The sequence below is a fragment of the Halyomorpha halys genome, unplaced genomic scaffold, assembly GCF_000696795.3.
Source record: "Halyomorpha halys isolate HHAL.00 unplaced genomic scaffold, Hhal_1.1 Scaffold179.1, whole genome shotgun sequence".
Lineage (NCBI taxonomy): Eukaryota > Metazoa > Arthropoda > Insecta > Hemiptera > Pentatomidae > Halyomorpha > Halyomorpha halys.
Genome location: NW_027107000.1, coordinates 96,692 through 118,325, shown reverse-complemented (window position 1 = coordinate 118,325; position 21,634 = coordinate 96,692). Strand labels below are relative to the sequence as shown.

Below are 21,634 nucleotides of genomic sequence, written 5' to 3'. Positions count from 1 at the left end.
ATTCTAATTTATAAGTTTTTAATTCTGTTTATATTTATTCTAATTTATAAGTTTTTAATTCTGTTTATATTTATGTTATATCAATTTTATCGAAAATTAGTTCAAATGTGTTATTATCTTGTAGGACCCAAAAATAAAGGTTTAATTTCAATAAGCTGTGTATTTTAATTCACTTATTCCAACTAATCAACATATCTTCTCTTAAACTGTGATACCTTGAAAGAAAAAAAAAATTGAACAATACAATGTAAATAATTAGAAAAATCAATCCATCAGTCTAGAAACATATTATCTCTACAATTATTTAGTAGAATACTTATATATTTTTTTTTTACTTAAAGAATTTTTCAATTTTAGAATTTTCAAGATGTCTCTAGAATTAAGCATTAATTTTTATGTTTTAAAAATTGTATTAAGTTTTTTTTTTTAAACAACGATAAGTAGCTGATCAACTTTTATCACTGTTCTATACATTTCTCAAAATAAAACAATCAAATTTTATGAAATTTATTCTACCTCCAATCTCTCCAATTTCCTTTTGAAGGTTCAGGTCTTTCAGATAGCCCATGAGCTATCGATGATTTCAGTGTTAATATCCTTTTAGAATATTAACTATTAATCAATTTCTAGAGATAAAAAAAATTAATTTAACAATGAATAATTAATAGCTCCGATCAACAAGAATGGTATAACAATCTATTCAGTTTTCTTCAGATATTTTGAAAATTTGCAAAGCAAAGTTCATGTTTCTCATGTTAGTTATCATAAACCTCAAGTTTCACATTTAATTTATAACGACAATAATTGAACACATATATTTCTAATATAGAGTATAACTAAGTTGCTTTATGATACTTACTGTAAATTATATCTACTATTCAATTTAAAAAAAACTTATTCCTTTTTAGCTTATTCTAATATCTTAAATAATAACCATTAAATACAAAAGTTTAACCAAAAAGTTGATCCATTTTGTTGATAAATTTAAAATAATCATACATTTATATTTTTGAAATTTTTTCATAAAGTCTTTCCACTACAAACCACCTATTTTGACATTTGTTAGCTATTATTTTCCTGGCTTGATTAGTCTTATATAAGAATCCATATTTGTTTCAATTTTTCATTTTCAATATACTTTTCCCCTATATGGGGTATATAAATCTTTTGGAATAAAAATAATTCAAAATAATATTCTTCTTTGATTTTTGCAGAAGGAATCTCACTGATCATAAGGAATTCTGTTAGTTCTGAAATTAAAATAGTTATGTTAATATTTTTCCAAAAAAGTCAAAATTTAAGAATAAACATCACTAACAACATACCTTCCATTTTGTTGAGTTAAATTAATGGTTGGCAAGTATAATATACAGTCTATCCATCTAAAATATAAATCAGATATGTGGGTAAGAAATAAAATTGAATATGCAGTCAAATTTGTTATTTATCAAAATTCATAGTATAAAAAAAGTAATTTTTAATGATTTATAGTTTTTATTAAATTGTTGAGTCAAGAAGGTGAATCCCCATAATGAGAAACATTTTACTGAAAACAGTTTGTTGGTTGTAAAGGGTGTCCCAAAATTAACACTAGATTTGAAAGGTTTTTTTTTAATTATTTTTTTATAGAATCATAAAGTAGATGGGATAAGGTTAGGTATGAAATAACACATAGAGTAAATGGCCTCCATGGCTTTTCTGGTAAATACTCACTCTTGTTGAAATTTGCCATAACCATTTTGCATAAATGTGGCTGGATTTCGATGAAGGAGAGTTTAGTTAGTTGCGAAAACAGGACGAAGCGACTTCATGGTTTTGACCATTTCACCAACCACTGAACCTGCGAAGCGGCTAGAAGATGTCACCAGATAAGCCATATTCCTTTAGCTCTGAGACCACCCTAAGTTTTTTTCTCAGACTATAATAATTCACATTTCAACTAATACCATCTGCCCCTCCAGGGAATTAATATTTGAATTTAAAGGAAATATATGCATGTTTATTGATAAGCAGGTCTCACAATTTCAACACCCCTTTTCCACATTAATATAAATAAAAAATTCAACATACACTCGGGATACCTGAAGAAAGATGCGACCAGGTCCTGATGTATACACGGTTAGTTCTCCTCTTTTTTGGTTCTCAGATAGTCTCTACTGTAACAATGGTTATTACCCTGAATGGACCCTTGTACCGTTGTATCTCCTTACCACTGTTAGACCCCAACTTTCTATATACAATCGTCCCGATTTTGATCGCTCCCATCCTATCTATGACCTTTATATTCTCCTGTGCCACCCTCCTGGATTTTTCCTTTTCCATTTTTCCCCATTCCTTCTTCCATAACTTTCTTCGAGCAACATGGATGTTGTGTATTTCCTCTATTTCCGCTGCCATGCCCTTATATTATAGTCCTGTTGGTGTCCATGAAGCCCAAAGAGGATCTCAAAAGATTATATGCCGCAATCGCCTTAGGTATTGGCATGTCCGATTCCAGTCCCTGGTGGACCTGATATAATCGAAGATGGTCACTCAACGTGCCATGATGCCACTCTATGACTCCTCTACTCTTGGGGTGCCCTGGTGTGTTGAGATGCCATATTACGTCAAGGTCCTTCATTTCTGTTTGAATCATGGCATTGTCGAATTATCAGCCTGAATCTGATGAGATGCGCTCCAGAACTCCATAAAATTAAAACCACCTTCGGAGAGCTGCCAACACTGCTTCTGATGACTTTTCCTGCACCTGGTGCTCCATTGCCACCTTACTGAAGAGATCAATTATGGTTATCAATATTTAAATGTAAATCCTTTCCATGTGAAAGTGTCGACCTGTAGATCATTGAGCAGTGCATCTGTGGTAGGTGTTTCCTCTTGTCTGGCTTTTGGTGGGGGTCTGTCATACTTTGTGCGTAGACAAACTTCCCAGTTTCCAAAAATTTCTGTGATTGCCTTCTTCATCCCCCACCAAAAGTACCTTCTCTTTAACGCTTGCAGGGTCTCCGAGAATCCGTGGTGATTTGTTTTGCCCTGATGAAATGCAATGGTCACCTCTCTATGTCGTTCGTCCTCCCAAAGGGTTTCCACAATTAGCTTGCATCAAGTAAATGTCCTGTCCATTCCTATGTGTTCATCACGCCATAGCCGCTTGATTTTCTCCCAAACGGTTTTATTTGCCGTACAGGTGATACTTTTCTCCAGACTTTGAAGCATGATTCAACGTTCTACAGATCTTGTCGTTCTTCATGCCTGGCTACAACCAAATCGTCATGATATTGCTCCTCCCATACTTGTTACATTCAATTTTGACCAATCCAGTGGTTCTTGTCTTCCATATAATCTGCAGCCTCTTGTCGTTAATGATATCCTCAAGTTCTTCCATATCTATTGGTCTTCCTTCCTCCAAGCACTCGTTAGACAAAGATTCTTCCCTATCGTCTTCCTACGCCACATTCTATTCTTTCTCCGGAAGGCCGGTTCCCCAGCCTCTTCTTCAACTGCATTTACTGTTATTGCTCAAGACAACCAATCAGCTACCACACTTTCTTTTCCAAGTTTATAAGTGATTTCCATCATGTACTGTCCCAATAACGCCTTCCAATGCGTAATCCTGGCTGAAGACTCTATTAACTTTCCTACCCATGGCAGGGGCCAAAAGTGGTCAACAGCCCACACTATTCCCAAGAGCTCACCTTCCAGCATACTGTATCTGGTCTCCATCTCTGGCAGGCACTTACTGGCGTATACCACTGGGCGATCTCCTCCTGCACCCTCTTGAGACAACACCACTCCCAGTGCGTACTCACTCGCGTAAGTAGTGATATTGAATTACCGAGTAAAGTCTGGAAAAGAAAGAACCAGCTCCTGCTGCAGCTTCTCCATGCACCACCTAATATTGTCTTCCACCATCTGAGTGATAATTACCTTCCTGCCTTTCTTCAGAAGGTTGTTGAGTGGGACAAGATACTTAGCCATTTCTGGAATAATTTAAAGTTCCCAGGAACCTCCAAACTCCCTTCATATCCCTAGGCACTGCCATCTTCTGTATAGCTGTGACTTTATCCGCATCAGGTTTAACTCCTTCCCTGGAAATCATGTGGCCCAAAAAATTTATTTGTTCCTGCCCCAACGATGATTTCTCTCCAGATAATTTGAAACAAAATTGCCCAATTCTCTGGAATACACTGTGTAAATCCTGCACGTGTTCTTAGTTCTTACTGAACACTAGGAGATCATCCATATAAATCTGACATATAGATTTGTCAATTCCTCTCCAAAACTCGTTTATCAGGCACTGGAAGGTTATGGGGCGCATTTTTGAGGCCAAACGGCATCCTTGTAAATTTGTAGTGTCCTCTCTCAAATGTGAATGCCATCTTATCTTGAAACTTAGGGTGCACAAGATATCCAGCCTTCAAATCCAATGCGCTGAGTACCGTAGCTCCGCTCAGCCTGTCCAAAATCATCAATCTGGGGATTGGATACTTTTTGTTCATGGTATTTTCGTTCAGCTTCCTGTAATCAATCACCACCCGGTGCTTTTTGGTAGTTTCTCCAGGCACACTTTTCTTTTTCACTGCCCACAATGGACTATTGTACGGAGAATTACTGTCAATAATTATTCCCTGATGTTTTAAACTTTCGAGCTCTTCCCGGATGCGGTGACGTAACACCTGTGGGAATCTCCTCTCTTTCAGATAAGTCACTTTGTCTTGTTTTAGTAAGATCTCATGGATCATTCTCCCGTTCGTCCCGAGCATGTGTCCCCCTTCTTTGAAAAAATATCTTCAAATTACCTTTGTAGGCTTTATCTCCAGTCCTCGGCCTGATTGATTGCTCCAACCCGAGCGCCCATGTCCTTCCTCTGAAAATAACATTTGTAGATTTTACCTCCCAACTTAATCTTCCATTTCCCCCAGCTATTCCTAACCCAAGTTAGGTTCCAAGTGTTGGAACTGCCAGTGTCCACCAGGTATCTCACTCCTGCTATCTCTATTATAGGTAGATTGCCGCTCTTCTCCCTTAAATTGTAATTCAGCAGTGTGCGGTTGTCCCTCTGCTGACATCCTCTTCAGATGTCTTGTGTCTTCCTCTCTCCCATTCTTTGCCTCCATCTGGCTCTGTTCCCTTGTTTTCATCCTCCTAGTTCCACTCTGTCCTCTTGACTACCTTGGTTTCATGGCTCCTCAGCTTCTTCTTCGGTTTGCGATATTCCCAATGCCTCCATGGATTCACCAGATGATCTACTCAACCTCCAATTGCTTTTCCATATCTTTTGGGCGATGGTTCACCCCGGCCCACATCTCTTCTACGGTACATGTATGGGCACAGTTTGGCTATCCCCCTCATTTTCGCATTCAAATCACCTTGTGCGTGGACAGTGGGCTACTAAGTGTCTTACTTTTCCGCAACCGTGGGATTTTCTTGGCACCCACTGCTTCTTGGTATTATCTGCCTCCTTTTGGTAGTTGGAACTCTTTCCTTTCTACTGTAACAGTGTTCATTTCTTCTCCATGGAACTGGATTAGTCCTTGGTCAATTGAAAGCAACTCTCGTCCATCTGGTTTCTTTAATTTCCATACGGGACTTTTCCTCTCTGGTGCTGGTGTCAATTACGAAGGAGGCGCTCTCTCTTCCCTCCTTCTTCCCAAGCTCTTTTGCCAACTGAATCTTTCGTACACTCGATAAGAGTTGCATCCTACCCAGTACCTGGATTGTCTCCATCATCTCGCTGAGTTCCACAGCATACTGCCCATTCGTCTCGCCTTGATCAGACTCCAGGGTGTCTCCTCATCTGATTGAAGATGGTCCTCTTTACTCTGCAGACGACCACTGCTTGTAATGCCTCCGCATCTTTGCTATTGAGTAGATTTTCAATAGACTTCGCTTCAATACAGCTTATTAGTTGGTCACCCCCCGTTAAAAAGTGAATTAATTCTCCAGTCTTTCTGGTGAATTTTTCCAAGTCTAACACCGCCTTCCTCAAGTCCTGGGTGGTTGCCGTACAGGGCTTAATCCATTCTAGCATTGTGGCATGAGCTTGCGCTAAAGAGACTTCTGGTAGTGCCTGAATTTCTTCTGGATGTGGGTTCCCTGCAGATAAAGGTTGGTTGAGAGAGGTGACAGTACATTGGTAAGCAACAATGTGAAGAAAGCGACTGGTGGTCTGCCTATTATTCGGGTGGGAGGAGTCAGATGCCTCTTAGATACTGGGAGCTCTAATACTATCACATCCCGAGAAGCGCTGGAGAAATTGAGTAGTGGAGAGGGGGCACTCCGGGTTGAGGGATGCAAATGCCAATGAGTTACTCTGGGTGGACCCTACAGTGTAGGAGGGGAGATAGGAATGGAATTGGGTGCTAAGGGCAAGAATTTGATAGTCCATATGGTGGAAAAAATGCCACGAGATCACCAAGTAATCATAGGTTGTGATTTGCTAGAGCAAGTGGGGGCATGAGAGAGAAATAACAAGGGACGATGGAAGAAAGTATAAGTGCTAGCAGCTGGTAGAGGACTCTAGGGCAGGAGTAGGGACAATGATGCAGGCAGAAAGTTGGAAAGACACCATCATGAATGAGTAAGACAATTTTTTTTAATGAAGGAGTGGTGCTGGGTGCCATAGGAAGGACAGTTCACGAAATTCTGCTTAAGCAGGACAGGATGACATCTGTAAAGGAGTGGTAGTATCCACAGGCACTCCAAAAGCATATTCGGAATGATGTAAAGAACCTCAAGAAACAGGTAGAGAAGCATGAGATAATCATGGACAGCACATCACCTAATAATAGTCCGTTGTGGGCAGTAAGAAAGAAGAATGCATTAGCTGAAGAAGAAAAAAAAATTATTGGTTGGTTATTGATAATCGTAAACTGAATAAAAATACTATCGATGAAAGATATCCAATCCCTAGATTTGAGGACATTCTGGATATTAGGTGGAGCAGCTAAACCTCAAGGTGGGCTATCAACAGATTAGAATACACCCAGATGACCAAAACAAAACGGCATTCAGTTTTGAAATAGGCCACTATGAGTTCACGAGGATGCCCTTTGAACTAAAAAATGCCCTGCAGATTACATTTCAATTGCTCATGGACGAGTTCTTGAGGGGGTTGGATGAGTCCATGACATGATGCTGAAGGATGAGAGAATTTGGACTGAAACTATCCCGAGGGAAGTCGACACTGGGACAAGAGCAAATCAACTTTTTGAGACACACCATCTCCAAGGAGGGAGTAAGACCAGATATTCAGACTAAGTAGCAGCCTTAAAACGGATAGCGATGCCAACCGATATCAAAGAGATTCACAGGCTTAGGCGCACTGAATTATTATCACAGGTTTGTTCCTGATATGACAAGGTACCTGGTATCCCTCAATAACTTGCTCAAAAAAGAAAGTATACTAGTCATGATGCCAGATATTGAGCACAACATTCGGAAGTGTATAGAACAGTTACAGACGGAGCCAGTCCTAGCTTTTCTGGACTTCCAAAGACAATTCACACTAACAACGGATGCTAGTGAATATGCTCCACGTGCAGTGTAGCAGTGAGCAGATCGCTCGTTTATCCAGTGTACAATGATCATGGAGACAATCCCAAATGTGTCAAAAGGAGGTGATGCTCACGTATCATCAAAGCAAAACCAACCACCGAGGACTCAAGGAAACATTGCACACGTTACGCCACAGATACTTCTGGTGTGGCATAAAACGTACCATCTAGGAAACCATCGGAAACTGTAAAGTATGTCTAAGTACAAAGTACTATAGACATCCTCCCAAGGCGACACAAGAAGAGACCCCCACCGCAGAGGCTCCTCTCAGAGATCTTCAAGTAGACTACTTCACGTGGAAAGGTTATAGATGAATCACAATCATAGATGTCTTCAGTAAACTGGCAATAGCACATGCGGTGCAAGATAGATGGCGGAAGCAGTATTACGAGCATTATGGACTTGTTTCTAATTTTATGGAGTGCCAGACAGAATTTCATCAGACAGTGCCAGAGAATCAATAATGCCAGCATCAGGAAGGAAATGCAAGCCCTAGAGGTAGTATGGCACCTTAACATCCCAGGACATCCCAAGAGTCGGGATCACTACCCAAAAAGATGGTGAAAATAACCACTCAATTCACATGATCACTGGGTTCGCCCCTTATGAAATCCTTTTTTGGTATGAGGGGACATTGTCGGGATTATCGATGTACAGCCATTGAAGAGGGCTATCAGCAATAATCAATCCATGGGAAATTATCAGCAATAGTTTGGCACAAAGAAAGTTGTGGAATATTGTAAGAGATAGAATTGTGAGGGAAAAGACGTAAAAAAGTGGAGCGGCAGTACCTCGGGGATACAGGATCTGATGGGACAAGTTAGAATAGGGACAATAGCATACCGCAAATTAGGTTCTAACAGAGGGGAAGAGCATAATGTTGTCACCATTGAGAGCTGAAAGGTACACAAAAAGAAATAGACGGTCCAAATCGAACAATTGAAGCTTCCTATGACGAAAGTATCATGAAGGCCATAATTAATCAAAGTTGAGAACAGAATGATATGAAATATTTATATTTCATAATATAATGTTTAAATAAAACAAATTTGAAAATAACCAACTGCATTAACCCTTTCACAATATGGTAAATTATGAAGTCTATACAGTTTGGCCTTAATGGCAGTTGGGGAAATAATATCAATAAAATGTCGTTATGTCAATTGGAGAGGTGTGGGAGTAGAGGAAGGTCTATCACCTTTGCTTGGGCTTGGTACTTGTGGTATTTTGTTATAAGTTAGAACTAATGAAGCGCTAAACTCTGGTGCGAAGGATTGTGTGATCAGTTTCAAATTCGATGGCATACTGAATTCAAAACTAAACCATGTCTCCTACTTCAGTTAAAATAATCTTAGAAAACAGAGAATAAACCGTTTGGTACTTGACGCTCTGCCTGTGATCGTCACAGGATAAACTGTCAATGGGTTAAAAACTGCTGGAGGGAAAAACTGATCCCATGATTGCTGATTCAATATATAAACAAAAATAAAGTAAAAAAAAATTACAAACAAATGGACAAATCAAATAATATTTGGAAAAAAATAAATGGAAGATGGTTGGGGGGGGGCCGTCAAAGAACAAACTCAAATAGTCATAAAACTATTTAATTTGAGCCAACGTTTCACCCAACATTGTAGTGCTAAAAAAGTAACAAATACTCAAATGAGGTAAAAAGTAATACAGATAACAAAAATAAAATTTAACAAAGGTGTGGCTAATTATGATAATTTCTATAAAAATGGACAATAAATAATAACAGATAAAAAAGAAATATAAAAATACATTACACACTAAAAGATTGAAAAAGGGAATAAGAGTAAAATCTTTATCAGATACAATCTTCATCAATTTTATGATTGACAGATTTCTGTGTTAAATTGATATGAATGGATTCCAAAATGAGCCTTTTTTTTTATAGCTGGGGACAGTAGCGAGAATTGATGTATGGTCAAAGTTAGAAAAATGATAGAGGTTTAAAGCATGTCCAGACAATTTAGAGGCAAAAGGGTTACAAGAGTTGATAGAAGTTTTGAGCTGGGAAATAAGGTTTTAAAGTTGGTTTTTGTTTTCCCGATTTAAAAAGAATTATAACTAGAGGTAGAACAGGGAATCTAGTAAACAACATTAGAACAGTGTAAAAAAAGGAATAGGATTTTTGATGTGGGACTTCAGGCCAAGACATAGGGCAGTCCATTGTAAGGATTTTTGTATATAGTCAAAAAGAATAGGAATATACGGAAGGGACCTGTACTATGAAAGAGGAGGCATAGGCTAAGAAGAGTTGAGGACAGGAAGAATTGGAGTAGTAGAGTTACCATAAGAGTCTTAGAGTTTGTCACATTAGGTGGTTGCTAAGCAAGATCTGTTTATTAATACATTGTATGTTGGTCTGGTGATATTGAGGGTCAGAAAGAGAAAGAGATCGGTGGATAAGGTTATTGGCAACAATGATTTTTTTGGTGATAAGGATGTTGGGAAAATAGTTGAGGAGTCTGCCAGAATAGATAGGTTTGGTATACCAATCGGTAAGTAGGGAGCCATCAGGATTCCTAATTAGAAGTAGGTTAAGAAAAGTGAGGGAATGGTCAATTTCATGTTCAACAGTAAACTGAAGGCGAGGATGGTAGGAGTTTAGGAGTATAAAGTAGATAATTAGGACAATATTATATTGAAATAAGTAAAGGGATTTTCTTTGTAAAAAAAAAAACTGTAAAAAGCCTTCTCTTATATTATCCAAAAACAGTCAGCCTGCTTTATTGGAAAAAATATTTATCATATTACTATTAGACTAATAAATGTTTCATACAATAGAAACGTTTTAATTCAAAACTGCCCTTTATAAAACTTTATCATTTGAAGCATTTTTGAAGAAAATTATTAACTTGATATTACTGACCAGATTTAATACCAAGGTTCAATAGTGTTTAGTGAATATAAAAAATATAGTGGTCCATCATTATAAAGTGGTTTGTAATGGTGTGAATTTGGATATCAATTAGGACTAGTCCTGGGCCCAACATGTGATTAGTCTTAAAATAAAAAGATAATATAATTTTTTTTTTTTCGTACTGTAGAACAAAAAATAATGGAAGGAATTATACTAAGATATTGGTTCTACAACAATCCATACTGCCGAAATAGCAATGTCCACAATTGTTGTAGTAATTGATTTGGATGAAGGGGCATAAAAATCATCTATCGAGCCTGTAAAATTGCTCCTAATTGCTTCCATTAAACCAACAATTATGAAGGCACAGCAAAAGGGCTTAAAGAAACTTAAAATAACTGATGATTAATATTAACAACAAAATAATAACATAAATTTGCTAAGTAAATATCAATAAACAATTTTTTTTTTTACTTTGTTTTGTATAAGTTATTATTATTGATGTAAAATACCTTTTTATTAATAAAGTATCTTTTATTACATGCATGTAGTTTTATATTCTCCTATTGATTTATATTTTTCTGCCCTGGCTATAGCACAGGATACCCTACAATGAGGAAGGTTTCATTACTACTTGATCAGCTTCAGAAAGGGTATTATTGAATGATTAATATATGCACAAGAAAACACCATAAATTTATGTAATTGATATCAAGATCAGAGGTCAATGAATATATATACAATTAAAAAGAACTCACCTTAACACATAACTGCATACTGCTGAGCAGCCCAGACCTGAAGCCACAGCTCATAGTGTTACAAGTGTCACAACAATGACTCACTCAGTTATCATCCTCAATCTCTACTTGGATACTTTGAAAGCCCTTCTTCACACACCTCTAATAAGACAAACAAATATTTGTAAACATATATTACTAAATAGGACCACCAATACAAAGCATAAAGAAATTTTAATTGACTTCAACCAAGTAAATAAGAGTTTAGAATGAGATAAATTCAAACATAAGAGGATAAATAAGTTTCTTCTTCTAACGTATAGCTCTGTCAAACAAACGATTGAGGCAAGTAAAAAACTTCTAAATGAACTAGTACTGAATAACCTGTTTAGAAGGTACAAATATTGCCTGTTTCAGAATACAGGCTGGGTACAATTTCCTATCAAATTATTTATAAAGAATCGATGTCTTTGAGGATCCACTCTGCAAACTATGCAAGATTGAAGACATAATTGCCATACATCTTGACACTTGTCCATCAATATAGGACATTCGAAATAATTTCACTGAAGATGAGACTTTCTGGGTGAAAAAATCTAAAATATATTAGGCTGCACGAGGACAGAAGATCAGTGTCCCGTATCATGGCATAATTTAAAAAAAAAAATAATGTTTTTTTTTTTTTTATTATATAACCCAACATTCCCTCATTCTCTGGGACCATTTCATTAAATACTGTCCCCGTATGGTTGCCACAGTAACATTTTTCCTTGTCCCATCCATACTTACTGCAGGACACAATTTGTCCCATATTTTGGTGATTCTTTCATTTTAGACAGAAAGATTTATTTTAAATATTGGTTACATTGATTCTGTAATTTTTTTATTTCAGGGAAAAAGCCTAATAATACCGTCATAATCCCTCTGTGCTATCTAATATTTACTTTGTGACTCGATTCACAACTGTTTGCAATTGTCATTTTTTTCTTCCTCGGTAAGAAAGGTAAGGAAGGAAACAAAAATAAAATAAAAATCAATTTTAGTAAAAACTGTTCACTAGTATTTTGCATTTTAGACATCAAGGAACAAATTTGGTTATACATTATAATTTATTTATAAAATATTGTGTGTAGAAATGATTTGTTTATGGCAGACTTTGTTTATAAAATCTATAAAGAAACTAATTTTTACCTCACAATAAAAAAATCATATTTACTAGAATTGCAGTGTTCAATTTTTTTATTTCTGATATGATTTTTTTTTTTCAATTGATATCCAAACAAATTAAAAATTTAATAATGTAATAAATCAACCTTTAATAAAAAAATATAGATGACTTGTTCATTATTTTTGAGAGAAACCACCATTTTTAGTAGACAGCAAATTAAAGCAAAAGGGACAACACATTGGCATGGTTGTATTAAAAGAGATTTGGGCTTGACTTTAGAAGCTTCTAGGCTCTTGAGTTTTCCCCTTTTTTTCAATGGAAAATGTTCTCATTTTTATTCCAAAATATGCATTTTTTTTTGTTATGATAAAAATATCAGATATATGTATATATATATATAGATATGGATATCCATCCAATATCAGAAACCAAATTTTGAGGTGGGGATTTCCAATTGCTGATGGAGGTCGCAACCTAGCTATGTTCATAGATCACAGCAAATACGGCAGTCATCTTTGAAATCGGTTGTGAAATAAAGGAGGCCATTGTAGCAGAGTGAGATAAGGCATTATCTTAGCAGCCTTTAGTCTGTAGCGGCACTAGTTTAATACTTGCTTGGGCAGATTGACTTTTATTTTTGTGGAGGTCTAAAAAAAAAGGACTACAAAGCAAAAAAAGTGTAACATTTAGGTATATACAATAAGTATAAATAAACTTTAATCAGTCAAATATCTTCCATTCTGTTTGATGACCTTTTGCCGTCTTTCTATCAGTAAACATCTGAATTGATCGTTCAGTTGCTTGGAAGCAGCTGAAAATACACAACACCTTTGTAATCCTACCAAATTGACAGCATCTTTTTCTGATTCAATCTTTTGATATGGTTTGAGCCGGTTCATTATGGTTGTACCATGATCTTTTTCAATTAACGTTATAGTAGAGAATCCATTTTTCATCACCAGCGAAAATTAATATCAAAAAAGGGTCAATTGCATTATATTTGAAATGTGTATAACAAATTATGTTTTGATGTGTTAGGTGAATTAATTTTAATCCATGAGGGACTTCAGAAGGTTAACAAGAACATTGGTCATCTTTTATCAAATAAATTTTAAAAATCAATTCTGACACTTCCGTTTTGCAAAATAATCAACACAAAAACTTCACTATCATTTTGTAAGCCGCTTCAGCCTTAGCCCCTTTGTTGTCATTATGAAAATAAACCAGTAAAATGTGCTGAAAATACTTATTTTTGCATTCTATGTTAAAGTTGGCCTTGAACTGACAGCTATAAACATCATCATAAGCAACTTGTTTCTATAACAACTTAATGGTATAGACTACCAAATCTCAAAAAGAAAAAAAATCTAACATTGACAACAACGAAACAAACATAGTATTCATATGAATTCTGCAAAAGGATTGAGCACCTAGAGCGAAATGTGCGGTATAGGCTTACGTTTCCTTTGTTTTGTGAAGTTCCATAGAAAATAATCATTTCTTAAGAATTTTTTTTTTGTGAATAATCCTTTTCGATAAAAAAATTTGTTGTTAATAATTTTCCATGAATCTTTTTTTTTTGTCATTATTTAATATATGGTAATCTCTCTTTATCACTGAATATATACATTCTGATCTAATGAATGAACTAAATCAAAAATGGTGCAAGTTAGTATTAAGCGAAACACAATCATGTACCCATGGCTAATGATAAAGTTTATTTAAGCTAATATATTTTGTATGAATTCAAATAATGGTTCAAAAATTTTGAAATAGATGATTTCGACTTTTCATATAAACCATAATCTGGTAGTGGTGACTATCTTTAATCAACAACTAAACTGTTAAGATCATATTAGAGCAAAATCCTTTTCTGAAAACACTGGAGATTGTGGAAAGGCTTGATTCAGCTGAACAAACCATTTTAGACAATATTCAAAAACTAGGTTCAGTGTGAAAATATTTGTGACGGGTGCTACATGAGTTGATTGAGAAGAATTTAAATGATTGAGTCATCATATACATATCTCTGCTTACACGGTACTAAATCAAATCCTTCTTGGACCAGATGATAACTAGGGATGAAAAGTGGATTATCTACAAAAACATCGTGAGGGAAAGGGCATACTGTGAACCTAGAAAACCTGCTCCTCCACACCTAAACCAAAATTGAGCATAAGTTATTGAATGTTGTGTTTATGGTGGGACATTCCAAGGACCAATAAATTTCGAGATTGTAAAACCAAACAAAATGCTAAATTAAGAGATGTAATAGCCAATACAGAAGAAATTAGTGGCAGTGGCACATGCGTAGGAGGTAGCAAACAGAGAGAGAAAAAAGTAATGTTTTTAATGAATGAATTGATGTATGTATGACATGTGGACATCAGTATCCCAATGAGTTTGATTGAAAGAATGAGATGAAAAACTGATTGACATTAAAATAAATATCTCTCACTTCATGATCTAGTTGGCCTTTTTCTAGGACATTCTCAAGTGAAGTTCCCTGATTTATGATACTGATAACATTTCCTTTCTTTCTCTGAGGATATAGGGGTTATCCAGAATTACTAAAACCCACCATTCGGTTTGATTAGATGGTAGCAATACTCTGAAAGTGCTTTGATGATCTATTGCAACTGAAAAGTGATTATTACAGTTGTTTTATTCAGATATTTCTAGGTTTGATTGTTGATTCATATAAAATGTTGAGGGGATATTATCAGAATTATATTATAACTAGCTGTTATTACTAGTATGACTGGCATGGACTGTATTTGTAAAAGGATTTAAATTAAATCGTTCAAGGTGAAAAGAAAAAAAAACATATATATATATATAGCTGACCATAAAAATTTAAATATAAGAAGATGGTCAGGGTTGCGGTCAAAAAAAGGACAAATAGTTTAAAACTATTTTAAAGTCCGACATTTTGCCCCACTATGCAGGGCTTCATCAGGGCTAAAAAGATACAAAAAAAAAAAAACTGAGAATATTACAACAATAAGATACAATAAGGTAATTTAAGCTAGGATAAATATTATATAAAAATAAAGTGATAAGAAATAACATATAAATAAAAGGTAGGAAAACATGAAATAGTATCAGTATAAAATAAACTTGAATGAACAATGATAAGAATAAAAAATAAGTAGCAATGGCAAGAGTAAACATTTTTTAAAAAATACGTAAAATATACAGTTAAAAAAGTACAGGAGATGTACATAGAACAAAAACAATACGGTAAAAAGAAGAAAAAGTAGAGATTAAAGAAACGTCTTGAAAGAATAAATATAAATAAAAATAATAATAATGATTTATAATCTTAATATTTTCTTGAGACTGGTAAATTTTTTTAAAAATTCAAAAAAATGGATAATGGATAGAATTTAAATTATTTATTTTAAAAAAAATAATAATGATATTAAATGAGCAAAGAACAAATTAGGACCACCTACTTGTTCAAAGCGAACAGTTGAACAGAAGACAACAATGAAGCGGAAGTGTGGAGGGGAGGTGGCCAGCCATTTAACAGTTATATTTCTATTTCAAATACATCGTGTATAAAGGAAGTAGTTATAAAGATATGACGAAAAATTAAAAATAAGAGAAACATACAGAATTTTTTTTTTTTTTTATACTCTTTATTTATTTTTACTTATTATTAGTTACTTCTTTTACAATCATTGTTATTATATCCTATATTGTATTAACTACCCTAACTATATTTTCTTCAGTATATACTCGTATTATTAGTAACGATATGTATCATTCTAATTTTACTTAGTTATTCCTAAATTAGAAAATTATTATAGTTATTATTATTATATTTATGTATCTTTCTCTTATTATTTTTCATTTTTCGTCATATCTTTATGACTACTTCCTTTATACGCGACATATTTGAAATAGAAATATAGCAGTCAAACGGCTGGCCACCTCCTCCCCACTCCTCCACGCTTCCGCTTCATTGTCACCTTCTGTTCAATCGTTCACTTTGAAAAGGTAGATGGTCCTGATTTGTTCATTGCTCATTTAATAGCATTATTATTATTTTTATTTATATTTATTCTTTCAAGACATTTATTTAATCCCTACTTTCTTCTTATTTTTCCCATATTGTTTTTGTTTTATGTACATCTCCTGTACTTTTTTAACTGTATATTTTATGTATTTTTTAAAAATTTTCTCTTTCCATTGTTACTTATTTTTTATTCTTATCATTGTTTATTCAAGTTTATTTTATACTGATACTATTTTATGTCTTCCTACCTTTTATTTATATGTAATGTCTTATCACTTTATTTTTACATAATATTTATCCTAGCTTAAATTACCTTATTGTTGTAATATTCTGTTTTTTTTTTTTGTATCTTTTTAGCCCTTCATCAGCCCTGCATAGTGGGGTGAAACCTCGGACATTAAAATGGTTTTAAACTATTTGTCCTTTTTTTGACCGCAATCCTGACCATCTTCTTATATTGAAAAAAAAAAAACATCTATTCTTGATTAATTAATATAAAGAAACATATTTTATGTGGGGTTTAAGCCAAAAGGGTGTACAATATAGGTTAGTGTTGTTAATAAATTAAATTTTGACAATTGAATTAAAACTGGAAAATGATAGAGTATAATAAAAGATGTTACGATTCTACTTGCTGATAATTGGTGGATGACTTCTAGAAGTTTTTATGAAGGTTTCTGAACTTGGTTCACACATTTGGGTACAGTACCTCTACTAGTTCATTGGTTTGCCAATAGATTGCAGGAACTCGATGTCTTCAATTAATTCATTATAATATATAGTTCTTCCCTAAATAACCGCCCACCTAAATTAAGCTTCACAAAAATACTGAGTTTTAATGCTTTAATAGCATCTATAGAGTTAAGGAAGAGAGGAATTTAAGCAAAAAATAAAGTGAAAATAAAAGTTTATAACTTATATGGGGAAAAAAAGAGGGAATAAAAACAATTGATGCATAAAGCAAGAAAGTAAAGGCACACCCGAAGTGCATGTGATAAAGAGAGTTCAAAAAAAGGAAATAACAAAACAAATGAAAATATAAAATAAAAGTTTCACTACTTAGAAAATCTATAGTCATCGGTCAGAAGGTTTTCTAGGTTATAGTATTACGTGCAATGATGCTCTAGTCAAAACTTGTACAGGTGTTAGCGCTACTAAATGCTCCAAAATGTTTGAGTACCCGAATGATGATCCGGATGATCCCAAAATTCTAAGGCAGTTAAGATTTGGTGATAGAAACACACTATCTTCTTAATTGAGTATATTGCAGTTTCCAGCGAAGGAATGAGGCCTGCGATCCCAAGAAGGTTGATGCAATGGTAGGGTATCCGGCCCCTAGTACTACCAATGTCAAAGCATTTTTGGACCTAGCTGGATATTATAGGCAATTTGTACCAGGATTAATTATAGGATCCTCAGGATAGGGAAATTAAAAAGATATACTATTAGCATTGGGATAATTTAAAAACAGCACTCTAAGAAAAGGGGCAGCACTGTTCAATAGGAAGGACATCTCTGTAACAATACAATGACATGCCAAATATTGCTTTGGAGACTCCTCAAAAACTTGCATAGCTTGGCTGGGAATTTCTGTCTTATCCACCATACTTCCCGAGCCTTGTACGTTCTGATTATCAATGGTTTCTGTCTTTACAAAACTGTTTTCAGGGGAAAAATTAAAAAAAACAAAGAATATATTATACAAGAGCTACTTTAATTTTTCACCTCTAAGGATCAGACTTTTTTTTTTCATGCTGGCAAGAAGTCATAAATAATGGTGGAAATTGTATTATTTACAGAATGAAAAATTTGAAATTTTGTTTGATTCTAAAAAGAGATAGAACTTTCTGGTATACCTTATATATTTTTAAACACAATTTAGACCCAATGTTACACTAATTTCTTGGAATATTATACCTAAACCGACTAGTGACCCCAAAAGAACTCTATAGCTAAACCTGGGCACATCTTTATCTTCATTTCTTTCTTTCTTTTTTTTACAGTATTTAATAGGATTTTTTAAAATGTAATATCTAAAAATACATAATAAATTTAATTTTTTTCATTTTTATTTCAGATGATACATGAAACAAAATAAGAACTGTTTTCATGATTGTAAGAACTTATACCTTGTCATATCACAACTTACCATATTTAAAAATAAAAGATCTTCAAAACCAATACATTAAATTTACACTCTGTTATATTAATTACCATAACTGATTGTAATCTGGAACATATTTACTTTCATTAATTATTAATACTTACATACTTTCATTATTTATTAATTAAATATCAACAAGATATGATTTCATCCACATCAAATGAAATTGGTAATGTGATTATAGTGTTTGAAGAATACAGTATTGGAGGTTCAACACATCTCTATCCATTATGAGAGAAAAAGTGATCTTATAATATACTATCTCATAATTTATTACTATTATATTTGATGACAATGCTATTACTGTTAAAGTAATAAAAAGTTTGAATTTATACAATTTATCTTTCATAATTATGGAAAAATTGTATTAAAACTAGTTTCAAAGTTGGCAGAAACAAACCTCTAACAGCTTGATTATTGGTTCCTGAGGTGTTAAAATGGAAAAACTGAACTGCACTTGTGCCCGCTGGTTTAATGAAGTCAGGACTTCTGTTGGACCAAACCTATATGTAACACAAAACATTCATACAAAAATTGAACATTATAAGGAAAATAGTTCAGGTTGCATTCAAAAATAGTATTTCTTGCTATTTTATTTGAAGACCTTTTTTGACCACCACCTGGACCATCTTCCTTCCATTCTATATGGTCAGCTAATAACATTACTATCTTTTGTCACTGAAAGGGATAAGTGATAAAAGTTCTAAATCATTCCAGTATTGTTCTTAGAAGGCTATTTCGAAGAAATTAAAAATGATAAATACTAATCCAACTATTCATAAAACATGGTAAATAGTTTTCCACTCCTTACAAATTTAAATTAATTTTTGTAAACCAAATTTCTAATAAAATAATATACAATACTTTAATAAAATGACTTAGAGACATTCAGATAATGGTAATGAATTAAGAAACAGGTCATTTATAAATATTAATGAAAATGAAAACAGCAGATTGAACCTGATTCTGTGTTTAAAAACAGTAGGTAATCATAGAATAGTGTTTTACATCCCTTATCTGGAAAATGATACAAACTATTTGCCTTTAGATTGTGTCATTCTAATTAGGGAATAATTCTAACTACATTGTTATTTAACTCTCCCAATGGATTCTATTAAGATTGTTTAATCAGGCACAACATAAAACATGGATTGAAACATTATTATTACAGATTTTAATGCCCTACATAAAAAAGAAACAAAAAAACTAAAGTATATTGTATAGCAATTTTAGAAAACTATAAATGATACAACTTTCACATTTTTGTTTAATCTGTCTATCGATCTAGTTTTAGTCTCCCACGTGATCTCTTGCCTACTATATTTTAGAACTATAAACCATTTTAATATAATTATTATTTAGTAATCGTTAACTCATTTTCATTTGAAAATTTCATCAGTGCTCAATCCCTGTCACAATTTTAACAGGTTTTTATCATAAATTACTTGTATTTATGGTTTTACCTATCTTAGTTTTCTCTATAGTTTTGCTGAGCAATAAATGTTGGATTTTATCTGGAATGACAGACAACCAAATCTGTAATTATGATGTATCAATGCATCTTGTGTGTTGTTGAGCCAAACAAAACAATCTTAATCAAATCTGTGCACAGAGTTGAATAATATGAAATAGGAAATCTTTTAGGAATTTTTCTCCATCTCATATGAAGCAATCTATAGACAAACAGTATGAAACATTCTTCTACTGAGGGATGTGACATTAATCTACTTTTACCAACAGTTCTTTCTTCATTCTAATCTTAATTTTAAAATTTCAATCTCACAGATTTTGATATAGGCTATAAATAAAATGACCAGAGATCCTACATCAGGAGGATGTATTCCACATCAGACAATCTTTTGTCTTTTAGATTAAAGTTGTATTTATTCCCTACATTTTTACAAAATCGATGTGGATGTTGATATTAGATGACACTACCATACTCGTCAAGGATTCACTTTAGCATTGAAAAAAATAGCAACTTGATAAATATTGTAAATATGTCTTTACGTTTGGTCATGGAAGCTATAGATTATGTAAGCCATGTAAACTGCAAATAATCTAAATAAGGGAAAGAAAAATACTTAAATTGGAAATTTAAGAAACACCTGATCACCAAACAAAAATCTGAACTTCAGCTTTCTAACTAAAAAAAACTATCCAACGGCATTATTATAATTGGTATTCATGTTTTATGATCTTCTATTTTTTAAAGTTTTATGGCTGTCCCGAACAAGCTCCTAGCCTATAGAATTCTACAAGTCAGTATAAGGCCGACATCAACTGCAAATAATTATATAGGGTGTTTGTTTGTCACCTTTGAACGAGCATAGACTGTAGAAGTCCACAGCTATCTAAGAAAAATAATAATAATAGTAGTATAAGTAGGAATTTTTATTTATTTTTTTAATTCCTGACACTGGAAGTTATTCTGTTCAGTGGTTCAATTTTTATTTTAATGAATGCTTAAGGGTTCTACTTCTAATGCTGTTTTACATAAATAGACAAGCCTCACTCTAAATCTCATATAGCTGGATAGCAAAGCCAGCTTTACAAAAATAGAGATAAAGTGTTTTTCAAATGGTAAAATCATCATCTATATTTATATGTAATTTATATAATCGTAACTGAAGTTAAGTAATAATTGTTTGAACTTACTTTTTACTGAACATATCTTCAGATGACATATTATCAATGAAATAATGATAACCAACTTGCTACCATAATCCGATAATAAAGTCATAACGACTGAAGAAGGTTTCATATTATGTTCACCATAATGTGATAGATATATATCTTGTACCACTATGGTGAATATAATGTACTTCACATGTACCTTTTTACTTTAACACAATCCTAGTTTCAACACAAATTTTGTTTACTGGATATGTTAAGAGAGCTAATGAAAATTTAAAAGGAATAGGTTTATACTGGTCTTCAAAATAGGATATTAGTTAGTCGCCAAAATAGGGTATTAGTTAGTCTCCAAAATAGGGTATTAGTTAGTCTTCAAAATAGGGTATTAGTTAAGTCAAATGGTGCTCAAAAAGGGCTCGAAGTGAAAAGCTTTTTTAGAAGCGTAATTTATACTTTTTGGGGT

At 33.6% G+C, this 21,634-nt stretch overlaps 1 long non-coding RNA gene across 2 annotated transcripts; it reads right to left on the bottom strand.

The window, feature by feature from the left end:
- Nucleotides 1–491: 491 nt before the first annotated feature.
- LOC106679151 (uncharacterized) lies at nt 492–21,634 on the bottom strand. Of its 2 annotated transcripts, XR_001342909.3 has the most exons (6): nt 21,193–21,634; nt 18,935–19,037; nt 11,200–11,340; nt 10,954–11,048; nt 1,326–1,382; nt 492–1,250 (listed from the first exon to the last, which is right to left on the bottom strand). It is a non-coding gene; the product is annotated as an uncharacterized lncRNA (long non-coding RNA). The 2 variants fall into 2 exon arrangements; XR_001342908.3 differs by lacking the exon at nt 10,954–11,048 and having other exon boundaries at nt 21,193–21,612.